Source organism: Neoarius graeffei, chromosome 15 (assembly GCF_027579695.1).
Source record: "Neoarius graeffei isolate fNeoGra1 chromosome 15, fNeoGra1.pri, whole genome shotgun sequence".
NCBI classification, from domain to species: Eukaryota; Metazoa; Chordata; class Actinopteri; order Siluriformes; family Ariidae; genus Neoarius; species Neoarius graeffei.
In genome coordinates this window covers 37,472,342-37,480,930 of record NC_083583.1, presented here as the reverse complement: position 1 = coordinate 37,480,930, position 8,589 = coordinate 37,472,342, and positions in this window count along the sequence as shown.

Here is an 8,589-nt window from a genome sequence, read left to right as displayed (position 1 = left end):
ACTCTGAAGCCTTTCATATTTTTTTAAACAAACCATCACAGATTCTGTGATGGATGCTCCATTTCAGTTTGTCCAATCACTTGCATTTATGTAAATGGTTTAACTTTCATAGAGTTTTTTTTTTTCCTTTTACCCTCTCTGGCCTGATCAGTAAAATGACGTCTTGTTAAAAATAAAGCCGGCTACAGAATATTTACAGATAATTAGAGAGAAGTTTTTATTTTCTGCTTCAAAACAGAGGCCTTATCTGTTCAGGGTCTGTGGTGTGAGTCAAAAGTGGTCATTTGAAGGACCATAATGAAATAAAACAAACACTTCGAATTGTCTATGGAAACAAGGACTTTTTGACAAAAAGCTGAATACCCTTGCTTTAAAGTTGAGAGATGGGCTTCATAGTAAATGAGCCTGCATTTATTCATAAGGTTGTGAGTTCTCAGGGCAGCCAGAGAGCCAGTCTTCAACGATCCTCAGCTCCTCAGCTGGTTTCGATTGTGTTCAGTTTCCGAATAAAAAGCTTCCGCTTCATGAACTAAACAATGTAAATGTAAAATGTCAACATCCAAAAGAGGAAATTCAAAAATTTCTGGGTTTTAAATAACTTTATTTCACTGCAGCCTGCTTTATACCCAGACATCCAACAGATTTTATCCTGAGATGACAGTTTGTGTTAACAGTGCATTCATGTGATATCCATTCCACACCCTAGTATGGCTGTATTGTAGTTTCGCTTTGTCCTGTATAATATTAATACTACACTTCATCTAAAACAAACCCTACTTCTAATCTTAATCTCATTCCCAAACTTGTAGCATCTTTCAGTTTGACTGATATTTGTTTGTTAAACAGGCAGTGCTTCCTGCAATTGTAGGGACATCTGGTCTCTGATAAAAACAGTAAACAAAACACCTATACATAGGTTTAGCAAAATTTGCTTTAACATTATCCCTAATCCTTCAGTCATGTTGGTGGAAAAACAACTTCCTTCAAAAACAGGAGGTTATTAGGCTTGAATCCATATCACATGCCTTTTATTGGGCTCTCTAGATGGAATTCCTGGAAAGCTTGGAAACTCAAGGAAGTTTCTGGACTTGTCTCAGGTCCTGGCAAGACTTAATGTTTGGGTTGGAAACAAAAGTTCCCAAAAGGCCACTTGCTGTTTCTCTGCGCGCGCACACACACACACACACCAAGGAATAGCCACTTTACAACAATCACAACAACAGCATCAACATTCAACTGCATGTGATGTAAACACAGTAGTAAGTATGTGGAGATATCTTCGAACCCTTTTTTCCATGGTCTGGGTTGCTCTTCTGCAAAGGTGAGGTTTGATTCAGAGAGCTCTTCCCTTGATGTGTGCATGTTTTAAATGGAAATTGAACATTAAACAGAAATGCCAGGACTGTCCTTGAGTCATTGTCAGGCAGTTGAGCCAGGTTCTTAACCCTAAGCCTTGGATTGGATTCATTTCATCCTCTAACTTATGTTACTTTAAAAAAAATTCTGTAAAAATCATGTAAAATGTTGACAGTTTTCCTCTCACACCTAATGTAGTTGATCAGCCCAAAACATATTTAGCATCTGATATTTACATCTTTCATTTCTTACCAATACTATAAATCTGAAGTATTTAGCAGCATACCATACTAGGAGGAAAGCGCTATCCACCCTCTTCTGCATAACTTGCACTCATAGATGGTCAGCTAGTGTCACTGTGATTTACAGGACAGAAAGAGAGTATGTATACAGGGGCGTAGCTAGGATTTTTCAAAGGGGGGGTCACACACTGACTGGCAGCCTGAGTACATTATGTAACAAAAAATAATTACCATTGCTAGTTTTAGGTAGCTTAGAAACTGGCTCTTCCATTATTGCTGTTTCTTCCACATTTTCTTGATGTTGTGTTCTAGAAACAGCACACTAAAACTTAGTTTCGAAGCCACAAAATGCAACTTTGATGGAAAAAAAAAATATAATAAATCACTTACCGGGCGGCACAGTGGTGTAGTGGTTAGCGCTGTCGCCTCACAGCAAGAAGGTCCGGGTTCGAGCCCCGTGGCCGGCGAGGGTCTTTCTGTGTGGAGTTTGCATGTTCTCCCCGTGTCCGCATGGGTTTCCTCCGGGTGCTCCGGTTTCCCCCACAGTCCAAAGACATGCAGGTTAGGTTAACTGGTGACTCTAAATTGACCGTAGGTGTGAATGTGAGTGTGAATGCATACATTCTGTCGCATGTCCCAGACCCGGTGAAATGTAACTGAATTGTCTTGGCCAGGCCTAAGGGTCCCATCTGCATCTCATCATTGCTGAGGAGTGTGCTCCCATCACCCAATCAAGCATCCAGCCAGAGCAGGTCATGATATATTTTTTACCATATTAACATGCCATTGTGTGTTATGCCTGATGTAAAGACTCTCGTCTCTGCGAGCCTACCACACAGATTTAATACTTGTCATTTTTAGGGCATACCTAACAACGTGTTTTCTTTCTCTCTCTCTCTTCCCCCCCCCATCTGTCCCTCTGAGTTACATGTTGATCCTGGGATTGAGATGCTGGCCTCTTCTGCCCCTCGGACCTGCTTGATCCATCCTGGTGCCCTGTGTCTGGTCGGAGTTTTATCGCCCCACTCCTGTGAAGGACGGCCCCATGAGGACAGTTGAGGGTTATACCTGTTAAAACTGTTAATATTATAGTCAGGCTGTCTGTTGTTGCCCAAATGAGGATGGGTTCCCTTTTGAGTCTGGTTCCTCTCGAGGTTTCTTCCTCATGTCGTCTGAGGGAGTTTTTCCTTGCCACCGTCGCCACAGGCTTGCTCATTGGGGATAGATTAGGGATAAAATTAGCTCATGTTTTAAGTCGTTCAAATTCTGTAAAGCTGCTTTGCGACAATGTTTATTGTTAAAAGCGCTGTACAAATAAACTTGATTTGATTTGATTTTGATTTGAATGGTTGTCTGTGTCTATGTGTCAGCCCTGTGATGACCTGGTGACTTGTCCAGGGTGTACCCCGCCTTTCGCCCGTAGTCAGCTGGGATAGGCTCCAGCTTGCCTGCGACCCTGTAGAAGGATAAAGCGGCTAGAGATGAGATGAGATCACTTACCTCTCTTCACATCGAAAGAAGGAGGAAAGTTTCGCTTGTTTTGACATGGCGAATTATTAACACGAGGAAATACTCCTAATTCGCAACTAAAAAGACTGCAGCTACACTGGCAGCTTGACCATGCTTTCTAGTGCGATCGTGTTGCGCTTGCGCAGAACTGTGTCAGTTCTGCGCGCCTTGGCTTGCGCACCTAAAGGCTCGCCTCGGGCTGCGCACGCACCTAACGAGCTCCGGCACGCGCGCTGTTAACAAAGAACACGTGTCTTTAATCAGTGAACTATGTTTGGACTATTTAAGGACTGCGCCCATGCAAGGATGATGCGAACCACATCTAGTCTGCCTTGTTTCCTGTTCTTGTTGACCTCCTGGTTTTTTGACTCCTGTTTCTCGTCCCTTGATCTTGTATAGTTTTGCCTCTGATATTCTGTCCGCGCCTTGATTGACCTCCTGCCTGTTTCCTCGATTACAACTTTGCCTGCTGTTTTGGACTGTTTGCCTGTTGTGTGTGTTTCATGCATTTTATGCTCAAATCGCACTGTGTATTATTTAACATCTCTGCAGTCACATTCGCCTCTCCTGCACACACTCTGACAAACTGGGTTTTCATGCCCAAACCACAGGAAGTCCATACAAGGTTATAGAAACCCTTATGAGGCTGAGGTGACAATCTAGTTTTAAAAAAGAAGTTATAAAAATTACAGTGGGCGCTTTTCTAATATTCTTATGCGGCTATTGAAAAAATGTATGGTCCGACAAAGGGGGGGAGGGTCACGGGCACCCCAGGACTCCCTCCCCCCCCTCAGCTACACCCCCAGTATATGTCATCTCTCCCACCCACAAAGCATGACCAATTTTACTCCAATGGCTCCTGGCCACAGATGGCAGCAGCAGCAGCAGCAGCAGAATTCAAACATGCAATCTCTGGATGATATTTTTTGTTGCATAACTTTATAGAAGGAGTCTACAGTGTCGGCGCCTTGTAAGAGTCAGAGGTAAAGCTGTAACTTTACATTTTTCAACACAAAAAAGGACAAAGGAGCACAGAACAGCATGACACCAAATGTTTAATTCCTTATTTATTACATAAATTTTATAAAATATTTTACATGACAACTAATTACAAGGTAATTTGCTGCAATTTTCTTGTCACCCCCAAAGTTCTGTGCTTGTCCCTTTTCTCTTATGGAGCATGTAGTAATGTTTTGGCAGGTGACACTATCCTCCATCCTCAAAGTACGTAGTCCAAAAACTATTTCAATTATGAAATGTTTCTTGTTATAGTATGACAGCATGCATCATTATGGCTCCTTCTGGTACTGGCATCCTGAAGGTTTTCGTAAAAAGAATTTCAAACTTGCAGATCAGGAACATCACTTTTATACTTGCAAGCCTGTTAAGCTGCAGAGAAGCACACATACTCCCCAGGTCAAGAGGGCTTTTAGAAGTATCTGATTTATCATCCTCTTCAGGCCACATTACTGATCCAGGCTTCTGAACTGTAGCTGAGTGTGTATGACATCATAGGTCATGCGAGGGACCAACAACAAGCACTTTCCAAGTTCTTGCGCCTTCTTACCTACAAGAGTTTTTGACAGTGTATAAACCTAGTAGAAACTTACGTCCCTCTACTTCTGCTATCCGGCTTGTGCCAGTCTCTTACAGACTGAACATTTATGGTTTTAGGTCTTTTTCTTCACATGCTCCGTTTCTTTGGAATAAATTGCCTGACCATGTGTGTATTTCTGAGAACGTTAATGTTTTCAAGGCACATTTTTTTAGGCTTGCTTTTAATCTATAGGGGTTTTTTTTTAGTTATTGAATTATTATTTACTAGTTTGTGATTGTAAAGCGCTTAGAACATATTTGTATAGGTGCTAAATAAATTGTATATTATACTTTATTATTATATTTCCAGATGACCCCATGAAAGGTTAATCAATATTTATTTACTTATTTATTTTAGTAAAATGTCTTGAAACATGCATACGGTACTAACTCTACTAATGGAAAAAAAACTTTACTAAGACCAAAGGCTGTGTTTGAATCCTTTACTGGTTATTAACGAATTATACCTGAGTGGACAAACTTACAGAATAAAAATTTTTATATGGTCTGGCTTGCTTTGTGGTTTGCTCTGTATTTGTAAAGATGTGATAGTGCTAATGATTCCTTAAAGAGCTATTTGGAAGCAATTAGCATAGTGAATGTACAACATTGTCAAAAGCATCCTACATCAAAATCCATTATGTAAAGAATAAAACCATTGGGGGCCATGCTGTTCCAGGAAACAGTGAAAAACAGGGTTGTGTGAACCAGCAGAGTTGTTGCCTGTTACCACCACAAAGTTGATTATATTCCAAAGTGTTTTATATTCCAGCAATTTCTTGGTTAATTGATTAAACAATGTCACGTTATACTTTTTTTTTATCTGTTTATAGGTACATATAGTTATGTGTTGTAGAATGTCCATCAAACAAGTTAGTTCCTGTTATCACTTACACTTTATTACTTACATTTTAGCAGCTTTAAAAGTCACACTCTCATATTCTCTTGAAGTGAATAAGCCCCCCCCCCCCCCCCCCAATTTTTTCATGTTACCGAGAAACGGCAAAGTGTAAACTTAAAGTCCTGGTGTTTTCTTTGGCTATTTACACTGAGGAATAAAGTGTTGTACAGTGGGTAGCATTGCCTTATCACAGCTCCTGGTTTAATCCTCATTGAACCGTCTGTATGGAGTTTCTCACCAAGTTTCAGATCTCCCCCCAGGTTGTCCTGGAATGTGGATTGAAATGCCTCCTAGGAGTGAGTAAGCATGTGAACACGTGTACATGGTGCCCTGCAATGAACTGATATCATGCTGATAGAGAGATACATTACATTACATTTAGCAGACGCTCTTATCCAGAGCAATGTACAACATACCCAGGGCAGTTGGGTTAAGTGCCTTGTTCAACGGCATTTCAGCCATTCCTGCTGGTCCAGGGAATTGAACTGGTGACTTTTCAGTCCCAGAGTTGCTTCTTGTACCATTCGGCCATGGCTTCTCCCATTATTATTACATCCATTATCTGTAGCCGCTTATCCTGTTCTACAGGGTCGTAGGCAAGCTGGAGTCTATCCCAGCTGACTATGGGCAAGAGGTGGGGTACACCCTGGACAAGTCACCAGGTTATCGCAGGGCGATCAAACAACCATTCACACTCACGGTCAATTTAGAGCCACCAATTAACCTAACCTGCATGTCTTTGGACTGTGGGGGAAACCGGAGCACCCGGAGGAAACCCATGCAGACACAGGGAGAACATGCAAACTCCACACAGAAAGGTTCTCGCCTCGCTGGGCTTGAACCCAGCATGTGATGTAAACACCATGCTGCCCCTATTATCCATCCATCCATTATCTGTAAACGCTTATCCTGTAGAACAGGCCTTTATTATCATCCTGTTCTACAGGGTCGCAGGCAAGCTGAGAGGCAAGGTACACCCTGGATAAGTCATCGCAGGCCGACACATACGTAGACACAAACAACCATTCACACTCACACCTACAGTCAATTTAGAGTCACCAGTTAACCTAACCTGCATGTCTTTGGACTGTGGGGGGAAACCGGAGCACCCGGAGGAAACCCACGCAGACACGGGGAGAACATGCAAACTCCGCACAGAAAGGCCCTCGCCTTGCTGGGCTCAAACCCGGACCTTCTTGCTGTGAGGCGACAGTGCTAACCACTACACCACCGTGCTGCCCCTATTATCCATCCATCCATCCATCCATCCATCATCTGTAAATGCTTATCCTGTAGAACAGGCCTTTATTATCATCCTGTTCTACAGGGTCGCAGGCAAGCTGACTATGGGCGAGAGGCGGGGTACACCCTGGACAAGCCACCAGGTCATTGCAGGCCGACAGATAGACACAAACAGCCATTCACACCTATGGTCAATTTAGAGCCACCAATTAGCCTAACCTGCATGTCTTTGGACTGTGGGGGAAACTGGAGCACCCGGAGGAAACCCACATGGACACGGGGAGAACATGCAAACTCCACACAGAAAGGCCCTCGCCGGCCTCGAACCCAGAACCTTCTTGCTGTGAGGCGACAGTGCTAACCACTACACCACCATGCCGTCCCTATTATCTATCCATCCATTATCTGTAGCCGCTTATCCTGTAGAACAGGCCCCTATTATCTTTATTTATTTATTTATAGATTACTAAAATAAATGCAACATCCAGCCAAAATATTTTGATCTCGGTACTGTACAGCCCCAAATAAGTCCTGAACTTAGCGTTTAAATACACAAAAAGATCGCAAAACTGACCTGGGATCAGCGTGAAATAAAGCGCAAGCTACAGTGCCGTGTGTTTAGGCCACGCCTTCCACCTGCACCACAGCCAATAGGATCCAGGAACACACAAGTGGCTGTCAAGCCCGCGACTAAGCACTGCAGTTTGTGTACTATTTCCTCATTTATTCTCGTCTTATTCATTCGGTCTGCCGAGGAACTTGCGCGGAATTGTAATTAAAAATAATTTTTGAAAGATAATAAATAAAAAAATCCAAGTGCCCAAATATAAAAAAAAAAATGAGCCTTTGCCCATTCAGATGTTTGTCCTGTGTCCTCTGCCTCTCCGCCCTGAGGGACTGTCCTGCTCACTCAGTCTCCACGGTGAGTGCGCAAACTGCAAGTTCACAACGCTGTGTGTTCATGGTTATTAATTATGTCTCTTACTGCCGTCAAATGAGTCCTTTACATACCTGGAATATCATAAATATACATTTAACACTTGCATTTTGAACTCTAATACCTTTTATAAGCTTTTTAATCTTAGTCCATAGTGTGCAGAAATGTAAATATAGTATAAACTTACACAGGGTTTCTCATACGTTTTGCATCCATAGACCCCTTCCATATTAAAACCATTTCCCTTATGATCATGGTACAAATTTAATTTTAAGAACAACAGTGCAATCATGTACCATTATGTTCATTTATTCAAGCCTTTAGAGCTTTTTTAGGACTTCCTGTACACTCATACAGATGTAGATTTGAAACACTGTATATCATACTAAGGCAGTGGTTAGCAGCCTCACAGCACACAGGTTCTGGGTTCAAACCTGCTGGTCAACTGAGGCCTCTCTGTGTGGGCTTTGCATGTTCTCCCCATGCCTGCATGGGTTCCTTCCGGGTGCTCTAGTTTCTTCCTGTAGTCAGAAGACGTATGGATTAGGTCAATGCTCTAAATTGCTCAGTATGAATGTCTGTCCCTCTCTCTGTGTCTATCCTGTGGTAGATTGGTGACCTGTTCAGGGTGTACCCCACTCTTGGCTTGGCTCCAGCCAAGCTGCGACCCACAATGGATAAAAAAAATGGATCATGTTCACATCACTTCCTGGTTTTAAAATTGTAGTTGGATTAAAGTTAACATTATTTATATTTGTGTTATAGTTGAGCTTTACATTAACCCGTTTCATTTCAAGTGACTAATC